Genomic DNA, 19608 nt, shown 5'->3' with positions numbered 1-19608 from the left:
GAAACATTAGCTAACCTAATTCTAGGTAAAAATATCACACTTATCAACATCGTGATCACTAGTCACCTTGCAGAATATATAGCACCGTTGAGTAGAGAATATAAAAAAAATGATAAAAATAAAGGAATTTGGAACTTAAGTATTATCTATTGGAGTCTAATGCAGCTGTATTTTGATTCATAGCCTTAGGGTGACAGTTTCTACAAGAAATATTTTAATATTTTTTTTTAAAAAAAATGACAGAAATGTATGTTTATCATGAATGATAGAAGAGATCGAATGAAATATTTTTTGAGAATAAAATATTCTTAGAATACTGATTTTAGTGATTTATGAGTAAATGGTTTGTGATACTATAAAACTTTCTTATGTTCATATATAAGTGAGAATAAAATTTTATTGTAAAAATTGAGTGTAAAATCACAAAATTTATTTATAGTAATTAACGGAAAATATAATGTTTTTAAGGACTATTGAATAACAACTAATATTATTGTGTTTGATAAAACTAATAGTAAGTTAATTGAACCTTATGCATTAATTGAAAATTATAAATTAACTGATTAAATTGAAAATGTTTGATAAGATTAACAGATAAATGTAAAACGACATAAAAAATATAATTAATTATTTAGTTTTAAAAGGTAAAAAATGACTCAAGTAAATTAATGAAAATAAAAAAAATTAATAACTTATAAACTAGCTTATCAGATAATTTATGAAAATAAGTTTCAAACTACTAAAATAAATTTATCTATCAAACAAAATTGGTCAAACTAACTCATAAACTAATCAAAATAGTTCATAAACTTCCAGGGTATCTTATCAAACACAGCCAAGGTAGAAAATATTTGATGTGAATTTGATAATATTTAATGATCCTCAACGAGCTAAACTCCAATGAAATACCTAAAAAAACAAATAGCAAATTAACCCACCATGGAAAGAGACTGAAGGGATATCATGGCCCTCAACTCCCTCATTAAACTGACATTTTTGAGGAAGATAATGGGATGGTCCATTATTCCACGCACGAAATTATAGAATCATGATGGCCATAGGTCCATTGTTTGCTCTTTTCAACTTGGGACTCACCCTTTTTCTTCCTTTGATCTTTAATTTCAGCCTCGCGAGTTAGTATGATACTACTGCTTGTGACATGGTTAGGAAACAAATGGGTCTCACAAAATCCCCAACAATACCTGCGTTCATAGCCCTTACAATCTTATCTATATAAACATATAAAAATGCCCATGTCCTTTTTTTTATTATTGTCCAGAAATCTTAGACCTGCAACTTATAATCAGAATGGAAATGAACTGAGACTTTTAGGAAGGGAGTGGTCGTGACTTTTGCTCATCTCAGTCTATTAAATCAATTTAATAGCTTAGATTTTCCCACTTGTTTTAGAAAATATTTTCTAGTTTAATTATTAATTCTTTTTTCATATTTATTTGTTTTTTAAATTTGTGGTTATTAAACTGCCATAAATTATTTGTACAATAAAAAAAAGTCTAGCGGATTTGCAAATGTTTGAAATTCTATAGTAATTTTAAACCGTAAAAAAAAATTACAACCATTTTCGGAAGTCTAAATGGTGATATTAATGTAATAGTCTAAAATGATAGAAAATTGTCTCTCCTTGAAGTCATTGAATCTGTGTTTGCTCATAATCATTTTGTTTTTATGCATTCTAACCTTATAATATATCTTAAAATATTTTCAACCAAGTTTTAAATAAAAGAAATTAACATATATTGAAGTAAATGACATATTTTCGTTATGTTGATTAGTTTAAAATATTTTAAAGTATAATGTTAAAATAATATAATAAATAATGTAATAGTTAAAATAAGTCATGTAAGAAGAAAAAAACAAAAAATAACAATAAAACTCTGCCTTATATAGAAAATTCAATAAATATTTAAGGTTAAAAATAAATAAAATATAAGAAATTAAATGTTAGAAGTTAGCAGTATTTGAAGAACATATAAAAAATACCACAAATTATTAAAAAAAATTATTTATCAGACACTTTGTTTATCAAATCAAATAATCTTTTCAATTGGTAAAAAAAAAAAACAATAGGCAAACATATACTTTTTTTGACAAACATATACTAATTTTAGACAAAATTTTCAGGCAGATAACTAAAGCAAGTATTATTTTAATATCTATATATTCCAATTAATAGATGGACCAGATCCAATGTATCTTCCAATAAATAAATTGTTTTGCTTTAACTGACTATAGTGATCAATTACTTTAAGGTTGTCAATTTTTAAGATTCTTGTGTCTGTGTAACTGTATTTGGTGTTAGGATTTTGTGCTTCACTGTAATCTTTAAAGCACCAACCTTGCATAGTTACATTGGCCCAAAAAAAAAGGTAAAATTGGAACGAAACCCACAGCAATACCGTGAATATAAAAAAAAATATGAAAGGAAGCACTTGGCTAATGGGCTGACAAGGCAGGGTGTATGAAGAGCTATCTATTACTCCATAAAGTAATTACATAATTAATATAATTTTATTTTGCACAATTAATATAATTTTAATTACATAACAAGAATTAAATTAAAGTAACGTAATCACTAATGTTTTCTTGATGCAAAATTAATGTCTAAAATCATTTTTAAGCAAATAACAGTAGTTCTCCACATAATGTTATTTTCTGTCAAAGTACATACAAAATAAAACAAAAATAAAGATAATTAAAAAAATTATTTATGACGTACATAACGCGGTCAAAAAACCTAGTAAGTATAAAAACTAGAAAAGTAATTATTTTTCTCACTTTAAGAGTATAAATATTCTATTGATATTTTTTATCATATTATATTATTGTAATTATTAAATTTCTATTCTTTTTCTTTTATCTTTTTGTCTCTGTAAGTGTCTACTAACATAAAATGCTCATACATAATTTTCCAATACAAAAAGTACTTTATGACGAGTATATACATATCCAATTGGATCTCACATCATGTTTCTTCTTTCTTTTAAAGAATCATTAATTGAAAATGCACAACAACATTAATATAAACATAAAATGCTAAAGAAAGAGCATTAAAATAGTGCACTAAGAGTAAATAACAAAACAAGTAGCCATGTTTGGGTTCAAACAACTAAAGTTAAAGTCAATGTAGGTTAATACAAGTAGAAGTAGTTAAAGATTCATCAACATGCCATTGCCACTCTGTTAATCCGTTTAGTACAGTAATATTGAGAGTGACCCATGTTCTACCACTTTTTTTTTAAAAAAAAACAATTTTTTTAATGGAAAATTATAAGAAGCTTAATCACGTGTTTAAAAGGGGATTGGTTTCTTTTTTTTTTTTTTTTAGTCAGATGAAGTAGAAAATGGTGTTAAAAGATAGACAGGCTCCTCAAATCAAAGCAAATGCTCTATTGATTTTGCACTTAAAAGGACTTCTAATATGGAGGAATACCAACCAATGAGTCCATTATGGCCAAAGTACATGTTCAAAACATATTAGTGATTTTCTTAATCAAATCACAGAGTGATCAAGAAAAACATTTTTTTTAAGAGTCCGACAATGTAGACTAGGCATAACATTGTAGCCACCTGTGTCCTATCTTAGTCCAATCGAAATTAGATCTCACAAGAAAGTAATAAACAATACAATCAAATAACATATTTTTTTCTTCATACCTCTTTTTTCTCGGTAATCGAACAGAATTATAAGACGGTGCCGAAGCTTATAATACACGTGGTAAAGGCAACAACATTATTACACATTTGATGCCTATGTATCTTATTTTGTTTTCACTTACTGAATATTTTGATCACACAAATGGCACGTGAGCAAGTGACACTCCACCTTTTGGTCATGGCAGTTAGAGACATGTGCATGTTTCCGCCGCTTAGTGCAGTTCCCATCACACCCTGGACTGGCAAGGTGGTTCCCACCACACACCACAATTCATTACAAAGGCTAAATGCACATTTGAAACCTTTTGGTTTTGACCTATTACATTCTAACTTTGTAAGGTTTGCAGTTTGAAACTTTTTCTTTATTTTTCAATTTTTCTAATTTTTTTTCATTTTTCATAGGCTTGTAAAAAATTTTAGTTTAATATTTTTTTCCTTTACTTTCTTACCTACTAATACATTTAATACTTTCTGATTTTTAATTCTATATCCTATTTTGATAATAGTTTTTAAGTGTAACAGCTAACCATTCATAGGTTTTTATTTTTAAATTGATCATTGTGTTCTTATTTTTTATTTTATTATATTGATTAATTGTAGAAATGATTACTTCTAATCAAGTTAAAGAACAAGGTGATGACACCAAACATTTATGGAATTATGCTTCAAAGATTAAAGGTCTAAGTGGAGGCGATAGAAATTTTAAAGTTAGATGCAATTTCTGTGAAATAGTTTTTAATGAGTCTTACACAAGAGTAAGGACACACTTGTTAAAAATTACAAGAAAAAGAGTTACAAGTTGTCAGAAGATAACTCCTTCAAGGCTTGTGGAACTCACAAAGATAGACAATGAGGCTGCATTAAGAATAGAGAGGTCAAAGAAAAAATTTGTCTCTTTACCTCCTATGTCTAACCAAGAGACAACCAATGTTGATCCAAAAAAGAGAGATTCTTGAAGGTTCTTTTAATACGCAAGTTAGAGAGACCCTTGATTATGAAATTGCGAGAATGTCTTATTCTTTCAGGACTACCATTTCATTTAGCAAGGAATCCTTACTATAGGAAGGCAAATTCAGGACTACCAACACATTGAAGTTGCTAGCTCTTGCTCCCACAAGATTTGCTTCCACCATAGTGATGCTACAGAGGTAAACATTTGAAAAAAAGGACTTCAAGAGATGGTTATTAGTGAGCAGTGGTCTTCTTATAAAGCAAATTATATTAATAAGACAAAATATGTGAAAGAGACATTGTTGGATGACATTTTGTGGAACAATGTTGATTATATACTTTCTTTCACTACTCCTATCTATGATGTTCTTAGAAAAATAGATACGGATACAACTTGTCTTCATTTGGTGTGTGAAATGTGAGACTCAATGATTCAAAATATGAAGAAGGTCATATATCGACATGAAAGAAAGGGAGAAGGTGAAGAATCTATCTTTTATAAGGTAGTACATGAAATATTAATTGATCATTGAACTAAGAGTAGCTCACCTCTTCATTGTTTAGCTCATTCTTTAAATCCAATGTGATACATTATATTCTTTCATTTATAAAATCTATTTTTTCCATAAGTTTTTATATGTTATATTAATTTATAATCATTTTTTATTATAGATATTATAGTTGTGAATAGCTAAGTGAAGATTCAAATAAAATTCCTCCACACCAAGATGGAGAACTTACTTGTGAAAGATTGAAATGCTTCATAAGATATTTCGATGATGATAATGAAAGAAGATAAGTTAATGTAGAATTTGCAAACTTTTATGGTGGAAGAGAAGGCTTTAATGATATTGACTCTTTAAGAGATAAATGTCTAATGAAGGCAAAGTCTTGGTGGCTAGTTCATGATGCTCATGCACCAACACTTCAAAAGATTGCTCTTAATTTACTAGGACAACCTTGTTCATCGTCATGTTGTGAAAGAAACTAGAGTACTTACTCTTTCATTCATTTAATCAAAAGAAACAAGAAAACACCTCATCGAGCAGCGGATCTAGTATTTCTTCATAGTAATCTTCGTCTTCTTTTAAGAAATTTCTCACAATATCATCAAGAAGAAGCTAAAATGTGAGACATTGCAGGAGATGAGTTTGGATCACTTGATGAGAATGAAATTCTTGAAGTTGCTAATTTATCTCTTAATGAATCAGAATTAAAAGTTATATTTTTCAATTATAATGATCAAGAAGGAAGAGGAAGAACTTAGATAAATTAGGATTTACAGTATTTTATTTATCTTTTCAATTATGATGATTTATCTTGGTACTTTTTTAGGTGAGACTCTTTATTAAATATATTGATAAGTTTGTTTTTAAATTATTTTTTAAAGAGACAGTTTTTGCCTTGTGAAATTTTCTTTTAAATGATAATGGTGCTACTTAATATAATTTTTTATGCTTATTATTATTATTATTATTATTATTATTATTATATATGTCGTGTCCCCTGTCTTATGTTTTAGAATTTAATCGTGCCGCGATATCACTGTCGATGTCAGTATCGTAGTCGATGTCAGCGTCAGAATCCGTACTTCATAGGTTAGTGCAGAAGATATAAAAAGATATAAATATTAACTCCCTCTTTAATTTGATAATTACCGTCTCTAATCTATTGATGTATTTTAAGGCAGTTTCTTTCTTCCACTTGGTCTGGTGACTATTAATATATTCTCATGCTTCCTTCCTTTACAGTTGTTTAGTATAAACATTTAGTTAGTGCTGATTAGTAAGAGCCCACCAGAGACTAGGCTTAGTCATTCATAGCCATGCCTTTTCCTATATTGGACCTTCTATCAAATACATGCTCATGATTCCAATCTATTGGATAGATTGCCGAACTAATTTGAATTTTAGATACCAATTGGTATCGTTGGTTTGGGAGATCAAAAGATAAACTATTGGTTTATGCTAAGAGCATTTTATAAAAACAATAGATGATTGGATATATGGTGCTGGCATATGACATTATGACCAAATTAAACATCAGCATTAAAATGGTGGGTTGTACTTTAAATATTTTTGGGTACATATACCTTGGATGAATAGCAAATATAGTTATACTGTTTAGAATATATATATATATATATATATATATATATATATATATATATATATATATATATATATATATATATATATATATAATGAATCTCGAATCAAACCTATTATTTAATTCTCTTTATTTTGGATCACGACATGATAAGATGCCATGTGTGTTCAAGAATTCTTCCAATCTAAAGTCAACTTGTATCTATACACCACATTCATTCCATGTTGACATCTTAAAGTTGATCCTATGCCATGCGGCATCTCTTTTTTTTCCCTTTCAGATTTTTCCTTTACTCAAATCACAAGAGCTTGCATAATATTCTATCTCACAGTTGTCTTTTTTTCCTCTTTATGATGTTTGCTTCTTTTTTTTTTTTTATCTATTGGTACTCATGCACTAGTAATTTTACCATTTATCAATTAAACCAATTCAATTCCAAATTTTGAAGTTGATAAAGGCTTAAAATGACTAGAGTTTTGGGAAATTTTAGGGGGGTAAAATTGGCTTGGGAAGATGCAGACAAGCATCTCAGTCTAGAAAGTGATTCATAAAGCAGCTCTTGCTACGGTATTTCCTGCTAGAAGCAACAGAAACAATAACACAACTATGGTAAGACGAATATGTACTCTTGCCAGATAGAACTTGAAAGGAGGATCAACCACACTTTTGAAGAAGGTAAGAACCATGGCGACTATATGCCGTAACCGCTACCAGAATTAGGACCTAACTCTCTTTTTAGTCCAAGGGTAGTGAAAATAAACATTAATTGTAGTTTTTAATGTGATGTAGAAGCGGGTAAATTTTTCACATTTTTCATAACTTAGATTTTATTTTCGCAATGTAGTTATATTTGAATAAAGAGAAGGGAATAACCTCTTATATATAAAGTAATTTGTAAAAGAAGCATATGGCATATAGATACTCTAGATATACTTTCACAAGATACACTTTGCAAGTGGTTTCGTCTGCAAATACCTGATAAACAATTTATAAAGACAACTGAATCTAAAATAGACGTGTCTGTAGAAGATAACACACATATCTACATGCATTTATCAAAGTTGTAATGAAATAGCATCAAGGTCTACAAAAGGAATGAGCAGGCACCTGTGGCATACATATATATACGGAATACAACCGCCTAACTGACAAAGGTACACCACCAAACATCTCCTAAAACATCCCTAGGCATCCAATACTATTGTCAACTCCATGTCTAAGCCTCATCAGTGGTCAGAAAGGGTACCCCTTGGGCTGGATGATGAGATTTCAATATCCCTTTGATGAGATAGATTCACTATGGCAATTTTCACAAATAGATCCAATTGAAAATTATTCCTTTCCTACCCAAGAGTTCTTTTGATACCTTTTAATTTGAAACCCAAATATGTGTATTAGGTCATATCAAAAGGTGTTAAACTTACTTAGAAATAGGGAAATTAACGGTAAATAAGTTGAAAACATAAGTACATGTAAAATTAAAAACTTGCAACTATTGAGTTTTCCATGCAATGCACATGAGAATTTTGAAAATTTTAGACTAAATGGAATGAAATTATTTTTAGAAGACTAAAATCAATATGGGTCAATATTTGGAGGACCAAAATCATATATAATTCTTTAATTTGTTTTCCTTCTATTTTATCTCCTTATCTAAAAAGCTAAAAAGTTGGAAAAGATTTGCATATTTGAGAATAATGACTATTACCAACAACCTCTCGTAGTCTCATGAGAAAGTAGTAGTATGACTTCCATTCATCCGATTCAAAGTCCATAAGCAGGGGGGCAGTTCAATTCTCGGATCATTGCTTACTTCCATTACCGCTTTTCAAGACCCAAACAGAACCAAAATGAGACACATAACTCACTCATGACCTGATTTTTTTTAAAAAAAGACAAACAAACAAAACAACCATTAGAATAATGAGCAATATAATCATAACTGATGCAAAATGAGGAAACACGATCATATGTACGAATGATTTTGCAATACTTATTTGCATTCCCTCCGTGTCAAAATCATTATCTGATTTCAATTCATATGGCTAAGCATGTGACATTCATTCTACTTTTTTTTATCTTGTTTATAAAGCAATTGATCAAAGCCTGAAGCTACTTGTTTTAGGTCGTGCAAGGTTCCCTTCCCTTGTTTATAGCTAAGTTATTAACATCCTTTCATGTTCCGGTATTCAATGCTCTATTGTTGACAATAAGTAAATAAACAAAACCGATAATATCTAGCTGTGATATCTTCTCCACTGACATATATATAATTAAGAAAAATATGTAAAAATTTGAAATTTAATTAAATCAATTTTATTTAAATTATCTAAACAAATTCACGTGGATAAAATGATCACATTTACTTTACTGTTATCAAATAAAATTTATTAAAAATATTTTCGGCTCGAAAAAGGTTGTCTAAGTTTATAAAAGAACTCAAGTTAAGCAGCAGAATAAAATAAAGTAAAATAACTTGTTTGAAACATTATGCAATTAAAACAGAAACTCATGCTTCAATATCACATCTTATCAGAGCATTGTGTTCCAGCATCCTCTAGTACAAGGTTCTTTAAATTCATCCACCTAGTCATTTACTCTCATGAATACAAGATTCGAGATCATCACATGATCCAAACACAAACAACACATAAGGAGTGAGTTATCACATTTCTAAATAAAATACAAATAAAAAAAGACATAAGCAAAATACATTATAGAAATATTTATAACATAGCTCAACTTAATACATTACACGTCACATCACCACTTGATCATTTAAAATTTATTTTTCAATCACCAATCACCAATCACATTTCACATGAATCACACACTCGACTTAAGACATAACAATACTCACCAATTTCACCAATTCCAACCCCTAAAATAACTTTTGCACGTAGACATTGCTCATGAATTATACAATATCCACGGTCTTACACTTATTTTCGAGCACATTTAATACATTGCGCTACAATTTAACACTTGAGCTTCCTAAATTGGAACCTTATATTTTTCTTTTAACATCTCGTGCATAAACATTTTTCTCAAAGTAAACACTAGTTGGGTTATTGTATAATTCACAACTCACAACACAAGTATTTGTGCATAAACATTTTTCTCAAAGTAAACACTAGTTGGGTTATTGTATAATTCACAACTCACAACACAAGTATTGTCACACCAAGTATTAACCACACACTTATTCACAATTATATCTCATGTTCACAATTTAACATCTCACAATGTCACAATCCATCATCACATGTTCACCTGTATTCCACAAATTAACACATGCTTACTTTATCCCTCACATACAATTTTAATCATAATTTCATGATCCCAATATAACAATTTATCATGCTAATCTTGTAAATTTTTTCCAAAACACAAACAAATTATATAAAAATATTTTTCACAACATGGGGAGTAAAACCTCTCAACACAATTTCACATAATTATATCAAAATCAAAGGAATCAAAATCATAGGTCAAAAACACAAAAATGTCAAGAGCACTCAATTTTATCAACCAATTCGCATCAGAGCATCAAATTGGTCTGTCAAACACAACAATCTCATATATATAATCGTAAAGGAAGAATTATAATACAATAAACATTCCAAAATAAACCTTAATTTGATCCTCTAAGAATCCCTACACATGTTTATTCTAATCTCAGTTGTGATAAACTCATTACCTCTAAGCAGACTCATGTGTGTAGTCCAACATTGATAGTGGCGTCTCTAGTGGTTCTCTAAAATTCCTCAAGCTTTTCCTCTGATTGCTCTACTAGGGTTTCCAAGTTTTAGAGAGAAGGAGAAGGGATTTGAGTCTCAATTTCACTGTCTGCGTGCGAGGGAAATTTCTCCCTCCACAGATATTATTTCGTAAACCCCAACGTTGGGAATGTGCGAAAATGAGTTTCGAACCTGGTGTTCAAATTTCATGATGATCCAACGGTTAACGAGTCCGAGATTGCAGATTTACTAGGACATGTTTAAGTGTATGTGGACAAAAGAGAGGATTTTGCGAAAGTAAAAATGGAAAACGAACTTGAGAGAAAGAGAACGTAGAAACATTATTTTACTTTCTATCAAATGAATAAATAAAACATCATTTTTGTTTTCTAAGAACATATATTTATTTTTATTTACCTTAAAACCATTATTTTAATTAATAAAACTATTTTTCCTTATTCATTTAATTATGAAAACCTCATTATTTTCCTAAAAGTCTATTTTTTTAAATAAAATCATTTTTAATTTATTTTATGAAAAATTGAATGTTACAATAACCCTAGCCATTGACAGTCCAAGTGAACACACATAGATGCATGAGTATATGGAACAATGGGATAAAACTTACTAGTTTTATACATGTCAATGATGAAAACTTTTTCAAATTTAATAATGAATCAAAAGCCTGTAATATAATGATCAAGTACATAGTTTATAACTCTTTCGTTTTGGTTGCTGAAACATTAAATTCATTCAACTTGATCAACAGCCCATGATACTGAACTAATTGAGCAGTGATTAAGCATGCAAGAATGTCATTATAATATAGGCGATTAATCTAATGATACTTGATATAAACTGTATTACTAACAACGGAGAGTCATATTGATGTAAACAGCACAGAGATTCTTGATGTAAACTGTAAAACTATCAAGAGCCCATAAGTTAAGTATCCAGAAACAAAAAAGCTCAACATCTTCAACTGCAAATATGCAATATATTATTTGTCAGTGATCCACTCATCAAAAGTTCATCCTAACAGGGCATATGTAACATTGAGAGCTTTTCATTGCTTCTAATGATGAGTTGATCACTGATAATAATCTATTGCTTCTAGCGTCAGAACTCTATTATCATGGCTGCTCCTATCTATATCTCAATAAGTATTTATAGGAGAAGAAAATACTTTGTAATTTGTAGGCCCCAGCCTATTTTGTAATTTGTACATCGTGTATTGTTCTAGCCAGTTCATAATATATTGGACGTTTAATAGCTGTGCTTTCTTATGGAACACGTAATTTGGGGAATTTTGGTTAGACTTAGGTGAGGGTATCTTACTCTAGATGAGTTTCTCTGCTAGTTACATTTCATAAAGACTTTGGCAATAAGGAAGCAAAAAAACAGACAATGTGCAATTTTTTCAGCCATATGGTTCATTTGGCTAGAGCCACGTGCTTGCATCTGAAAAGGTACGTCGCTTCCTCTCAATATGTTCTGGGACTTGGCTGTGCTTATGATCATTCTTTGGTGCTTTGCTAATGTTTTATCAAAATGCTGAGCAAACCTGTGCATGAGCCTTGATTAATAACAAAAGGAATGAGCAAACCTGTGCATGAGCCATAATAAGCAGAGTGAAATTAGTTGAATTGAAACATTGTGAACTTTTATCAAAAGGCTGAGCAAACCTGTGCATGAGCCTTAATTAATAACGGAAAACACTGATAAAACTGAGACAAAACTTAAATAGTATACCATAGTCACCTCATGAAAAAGGTCAAATTGCCTTGTTATATTCATTTTTAGTGACCTCTCTACTGTGTTTTTTCCTTGCAGGTTCAAGTATGTTCAAGTATCTCAGCCTTCTTCAGCTTGGCTTTGGGTCCACTTCCACGAAGCAAATCAATTACAATATCTCTGCAAAGACCAATACAGTCCTGAGCATAATATAACAAAAGGAATGTGCTACTTGCTTTTAAAATTCTTTGACTTCCCCCATGGAGTGAAAACAATGTTCTGTTTTCATTTTGGGGGTGGGGTGGAGAAGAGAAAAACAACCTGAATGGATCATTCAGTGATGATCTCAACACATAATAACCATGGATTTCGCGTGCAACTTCACTTAAGACAGCTAGCCTTCAACTCATTATGTGGACCATCAAGACTGTGAGCTACATCCACAGCAATTTTAGCCCCCTCATTTCTGCAACACAAATCCCAATCAAAAAGATTATCTCTTTAGATTACCCGCCCATGTCCACATCAAATCCCTCAATATCTTCTCTATCACTCAAAACAAACCATTTAAAACAAAAATCCCAATTAGCAAGACATTTGAATCAGACATAAAACATTTTTTTTTTTGTTTTTATATAAGAATATTGACAAATATGATCTCTTCTAGTTCTTAGCAAATACATTAAATTACCATCAAAGGCATGATCTGACACTTAAGCATTGACAAACATGAAGCGTGTTGAAATATGAAAGCCTTGTAAAGCAGTATGAAGTTAACTACCAATATGCTTCCAAATATTATCTCAATGATCATTTGAAGACAGAAAATCACCAAAAGATAGATGTCTCTATAACTATACCTGCAAACTTTGTGAGTCTGAAAAAGTTTATTGAGGGCAATTGGCAGAGCATGTTGGGTTTCATTTGACATGGTGATTCTCCCACAGACTTGTTACCTGTTGATCAGAACTCTCTGATTTAGCAACCACATTGTTCACACCTTGGTTTGCTACAGCATTTTTACCAATTTTACATTTTCCAACATTAGAAGCAAAACCAGATAACTGTTGTTCCAAACCTTTGAAAAGTTCTTCCTGTTTTTCAACAATATTTGGACAGAGTATTTTGAATGACTCATCAGGAAGCTCTCTGAGCTTCAAGTAAGGAATTGATTTTCCAGTAGATTTATTAAGATCAGATCTTTCCAAGCCAAATATATTCAGGCAGTTCTTCACAGGAGTATCAAGTTCAACTAAAACATTCACATTAGAAGACTGAAATTTCAAATTCTTGCAAAACAATAGTAGCGCATAATCTCTGGCCGAAATTTCATGCCACCATGAGGATATAGTAATGAACTTTTTGCAGTCCATAGTCCCCACACCAATATTGCTTGTTACTGTAGGAATCCTAGAAGTTCCTCCTCATACTTGATATGTCTTTAAAGGAGCATGTTCAATTATTTTTCAATGAACTTTTTTCATTAAGAAACACATCAAGTAATTGCTCCTACTTTTCTTCAAGTCCTGATAAGATATATCTCATCTAAAAACAAGAAACTCATCCTCAGAAGTATTTTCAATGAAAGTCACTCATCCTAAATTATTGGAAGAAGTTTTAAATGTTCAATAAATAGGACAATAACCTTCCATGTTGGAAAGGCATACCTAATACAATGTTGTTCAAGTAATATATCACCTTGAAGCTAAATTATACATCATAAAAAAGAATGTGAGACATAATTACCTTATCACCCATAAGAAGCCCAATAGCACATCCTTTTGCACGAGATGGCTTCCACGAAGTCGATAAAGTCTGAATAAAATTAAAAATAATGCATCATACTTACAAAGTACATAACATAATGCTTTTCTAATAAAAGTCACAAGTTCACAAAAAACATTCAACTGCAAGCACCAACTTCAAATATTTTTGTGTGCTAAAAGTTTGTCAGGCAATTTAACAAACAAAAAGGTTTAGCATATCACAAATAAAAAGAAAAAATAGAAACAAAGAATACAACAACAACACCAACCAAGCATTATAGCACTAGGTGGAATCAACTGCATGAATAGTTCAAGCAATGCCTTGGGATCTATACAATTAGCACAATTGTACCGTAGATTCATTTCATAAAGATTTGACAATGTTTTATGATAAGAATCTTACAGGGTGGATCATTTGATACAGGCTACGAAGGTTTGGATGACGCCACTTCCGGTGAAGGAAGATAAGTCAGGATAGACGCCACTACTTCCGGTGAAGGAAGATAAGTCAGGATAGACGCCACTACTTCCGGTGAAGGAAGATAAGTCTGGGTAGACGCCACTTCCAGTGAAGGAAGATAAGTCTGGGTAGACGCCACTTCTGGTAAAGGAAGATAAGTCAGGATAGACGCCACAAGGATTACCTTGATAAGTCTGATAATTGGTTCAACCAGGAACCTAGAGAGAAACTCTCACCCAATTTTATGAAATGCCAAAAGTTTTTTTATTCAAAACAAAAACCCATACTTATAGTGTAGCTAAACAAAAAGATAAAAATAGACATGGGCCTTTTAAACAGTTTGGGCCAAAATTACAATAAAAAATAAATTATAACTAAAAACTTATTTAACTTGGGCCTTCAAATTAGTTTGGGCCTTCAGCAACAATTAATAGTCTTGATAGTGTCTCTGCCTCTGGGCCTTCATCCTTCTCCACTTGGGCCTTCATCCTTCTCCACTCGGGGGCTTTGTCCTTCTCCACTTGGGCCTTCGTCCTTCTCCACTTGGGCCTTTAGCCTGTATTTGGCCAGTTTCATGATTCTCATCATTCCCTCATTCTTGGAAAACATTTGTCCTCAAATGTTCAGGATCATCACCGGGTTCAAGTACCACTTCCTTCCTTTTCTTGTGGGGTTGCTTGACATAGCTTTCATTCTTCTTTGCAATTTGCACCTTCACTTGGTCATACAATCTTTTCACATACTCAACTTTGGCATGTGCATCCTTACGTTGAGTCTCTTGGGGATTGCTTTTGTAAGTTGGCCTGTTAGGCAATGAAGCTCCGGGGAGGACATCAACTTGATGTTCTATGTCTCTTGAAGGTGGTAGTCCATGAGGAATCTCCTTAGGAAAGACATTTTTAAATTCCTGCAATAATGGTTGAACACTAGGAGAAATAGAAATAGTAAACTCATTAGAATTATCAGTAGAAATTTTACTGTCTTTGCAATACTGTAGATTGAGTGGTTCATGAGCAGGTAACACTTTCCTCACTTCACTCGCCTCTGCAAAATAATTAAATTTTCTCTCATGTGTATCACTCTTCTTTTTCATATTCCTTTGTGGTGCCTCACTATTTTCTTTCTCTTGTTCTCTCTTTTCTCCAATTCTGATTTGGTCATCACACACTTCTCTAGGGGATAGAGGTTTAAGAGTAAATGAGGAAGATTTGGCTATTCGTCTGTAAGGCTTTTCTTTGTTACGGTTCAACAAACGTTGCATTTGTGTAGTCCACGCGTCCAGAAATAAGCGTTGAGATTCGTTCTAGTTGATGATATACACCACCATTGTCACCAGCTCTTGCCATGATTAAGGAACAAAGAATTTTGCAGTAAATTAAAAAAAATTCAGGACCTCACCACACTCTACTCACGTGTTTCTCTCTTTAATGGTAGTTCACTCGTGTTTGATGCTCTCAATATAGGCTTTTGTGTGATGTTTTCACTCTTGCCTTTTACCACTCACTCCCTCTTAAGTTCCTGGATGGATTGAATTAGACACACAAGGTAATATAAAATAAAAGGAAAGACAATATAATTATCAGAGTAACAGATTTGATTTGGGATAACAACTTGGACTTGATTTGGATAGCAGATTGGATTTGATTTGGATAACAGATTAGATTTGGATAACAAATCTGATTTGGATAAAAAAATTGATTTGATTTGATTTGGATAATAGATCAGATTTGGATAACAAATTAGATTTAATTTGGATAACAGATATGATAACAAATAAGATAACAGATAGGATAACAGATAAGATAACAGATATGACAAGTAAACTTCAAATGCTCATAACTTTTGCTACGGTTGTCCGTTTGAGGCCCACTATATATCAAAACGCTCAGAATTCAGAGGAGAATCTAGATAAGGGGATTTGGTACACGATTTTCTGCCAAAAAAAAGCCTCTAACTGCCTCAATTTCGTGTTGAAAGATCAAACACCCACTTTCTCTTTTTTCTCTTTCTTCTTTTCTTCTCTTTTTTTTTCTTCAAAATTTCTGCAACTTTTTTTTTTACTTGAAACAGAACCCAAACAATTTTTTTTTTACGACACAAAGTCTGAAAGACACTAGAAACAAGAACAACAACAAGAACACAAACGTGACAAGAACAAGAACGAAACAAAGACACAAACAAGAACGCAACAAGACGCAAACAAGAAAAACAAATAACAGAACAAGGACAAAACACGAACCAAGACAAATTACAAAGAAAAATAATAGGATAAGATAGAACCTGTATCAAGAGTCGAAGCTCTGATACCAAATGATGTGAATCTTACGGGGCGGATCGTTTGATATAGGCTACGAAGGTTTGGATGACGCCACTTCCAGTGAAGGAAGATAAGTCTGGGTAGACGCCACTTCCAGTAAAGGAAGATAAGTCTGGGTAGACGCCACAAGGATTACCTTGATAAGTCTGATAATTGGTTCAACAAGGAACCCGAAGAGAAACTCTCACCAAATTTGATCAAAATGCCAAAAGTCTTTTTTATTCAAAACACAAACCCATACTTATAGTGTAGCTAAACAAAAAGATAAAAATAGACATGGGCCTTTTAAACAGTTTGGGCCAAAATTACAATAAAAAATAAATTATAACTAAAAACTTATTTAACTTGGGCCTTCAAATTAGTTTGGGTCTTCAGCAACAATTAATAGTCTTGATAGTGTCTCTGCCTCTGGGCCTTCATCCTTTTCCACTTGGGCCTTCATCCTTCTCCACTTGGGCCTTCGTCCTTCTCCACTTGGGCCTTCGTCCTTCTCCACTTGGGCCTTTAGCCTGTATTTGGCCAGTTTCATGATTCTCATCATTTTATGTTCATATGTCAGTTGCATAACTCAACCTTTTAAAAACATAGAAAAGTATTCTTGCAGAATTTTAGTACTTCTTTGCAATATTTCAAGAAAACAATATGCTCTTCGGGAGCAAAGCAGCAGATTTTCTGCTAGTTGGTGAAGCAATCTGTTCATGGGCTAAAACTTCGTTGCACATCCAATCAAGATATGATCAGAAGCAGAAATTAACTACGGCAGACTAACACTACCATATCAACATGTTGAAAATTGAAGTGTATCAATTATTATGCACCCGTAACATTGACAATCTAATAAAATTGCATAATTCAGAGTAATTCTAATCCAATTCTTTAACCCTCCATGTATTCACTAAGGGAGCATCTAGAGGAGTTTGTGGAGCTTATCTGTGCTTATGACAATGGCTTATAACTCCTACACACTCTTTTTAACTTGTTTAAAATAGTTTCTTGGCTAAACTTATCAAAATAAGCTATTTTTAATTCATTTTGTTCTCATTTTATGTTCATAATTATGACATAAGTTCTCATAGGGTAAATTTATCCAATAAATGTTTAACTAAGCTATTTATCCAAACACATCTTAAATGTCCTTATGAGGGTTGACCTATTTTCACACATGCATAGCACCAGTAAGAGGAACCAACAAATAAGTATTTTGATGGCTGCTATTTCAAACAAGTAGCTCACATATTATCATAGAGCATAAGGTTGGTTAGATGGTTAAGAAGAAAGAGAAGGAGAAAAAGGTCACGAGTTCCATCTCCCCGACTAACAAAAAGTAACAACCTAATAGTTAACATTTACCGATAAAAAAAAGATAGAACACTGAAATATCTTGGGAATCGTGGATGCTAGATTGCCAAGCATCCAACAAAATGTCTTGACTCATGAACCTTTCTTGATAAAATACGCGACAACAGAAATACACAATTACAATGCTAAATTCAGAGCCAAGGAGCTCTGGAACCTTCATCATCACATATTTAACAAAGCACCAATTATAATTACAATTACAATGCTAATTTTCAGAGCCAAGTAGCCCAGTTACCAGGCCCCCATGTGGCTTCTGTAGATACAAATATTTTTCTTTGATAAATTTTCTTGGCTTCTGTTACATAATTTAGAGAAGGCACACAGAAATCAGTACCTCAATCCCAATCAATAATAATTCATGAAGCAAAATTTAACACAAGTACAGTTACCACATGGATTGAACTTCCTCCCACACATATGAAGCTCATTGACAACACCAAACTCGCTTCTTCTTCAGGGCGCAGTGCAGTGCAGCAACGTAGAAGAAGAAAGTTTGAAAGACGGAATTTGATTTTTGGAGAGCAAAACAGCGGAAACCAAAAACTGTTAATTATATTAGCAAGCAAAGATAACAAAAATATATCAAGTTATTTTGAATTTAAAGGAAATGGGAAAACAGAAGATATCACATTAATTAACATTCGGTTTTACTAAAAAATTTATGCACCAGATCAAGTTTATTCAAGATTATCAATTTTTTCTAAATTTAATTAAACAAAAGTTGTTTTAAATTCTTATTCTATTAACATAAAATTTCAAAAACAGATCATTCCCAATAATTATTTGAAAAAAATGTATTAGAAAAGCTGGGATGACACTTTTTGCTCATAGAATTCTTCTTAGTTTTAGGATAAAGATGAAAAGCTTGATGGTTTTTTTATCAATAAATCTTAATTGTTAGTATTGCTAGTTTTTATTAGCAGAGAATTCAAACCTCCAATTTCCTTTCCTTCTCCCTTCACCACTAGACCAATCTTATAACTCCTGAAAAGTTTTATGGTAATGCTTCCTTGAACAAAATTTGCCAAATATACTAAGATGTAGATGAGAATATAAGAAGAGTGATGTAAAAGTCATTTGTGAGAAACATTTTGTATCTTTACATCTTGGTCATAGTAAATTCTAGATGTAGGTACTGCATCTCTTAGAAAGACTTTATTATTCTACTTCATTCAAATCTCATGCAGACATCCTATATCTTAGGCAGCCAAATACACTCTGTTTTGCTATAAAATGTCAAGCTCAAGGCATTATAATGTAAATGACAAGATCAAGAAATCAGTTTCTATTTTTAATTTCAAGCTCGACTGTTGTTTTTTCCGGGGCATAATTTTTTTTAAGTCATTGTGACCTATTTAGTGGTATCTTGTTGCTAGTAACTAAGGTTTGAAGGTTGAAATTTTGATAATTAAGGTATACTTTCCTTCCATTTTCAACTACAGTAAAGGTAGATGTTCAGCTGGTTTCATTTTCATATGTTTGTATTTGAGTGTATAT

The 19608-nt window shown here is 31.7% G+C and overlaps 1 long non-coding RNA gene across 2 annotated transcripts; it reads right to left on the bottom strand.

Annotated features, from left to right (window-relative positions):
* Positions 1-11524: 11524 nt before the first annotated feature.
* LOC121174026 (uncharacterized) lies at positions 11525-18734 on the bottom strand. Of its 2 annotated transcripts, none has more exons than XR_005889695.1 (6): positions 18501-18734; positions 13956-14024; positions 13070-13165; positions 12531-12675; positions 12228-12389; positions 11525-12081 (listed from the first exon to the last, which is right to left on the bottom strand). It is a non-coding gene; the product is annotated as an uncharacterized lncRNA (long non-coding RNA). The 2 variants fall into 2 exon arrangements; XR_005889694.1 differs by having other exon boundaries at positions 12237-12389.
* Positions 18735-19608: the final 874 nt, after the last annotated feature.

Source organism: Glycine max, chromosome 18 (assembly GCF_000004515.6).
Source record: "Glycine max cultivar Williams 82 chromosome 18, Glycine_max_v4.0, whole genome shotgun sequence".
Taxonomy (NCBI): Eukaryota; Viridiplantae; Streptophyta; class Magnoliopsida; order Fabales; family Fabaceae; genus Glycine; species Glycine max.
Note: the sequence above shows the minus strand (reverse complement) of the source record. Positions and strands in the feature narration are given on the sequence as shown.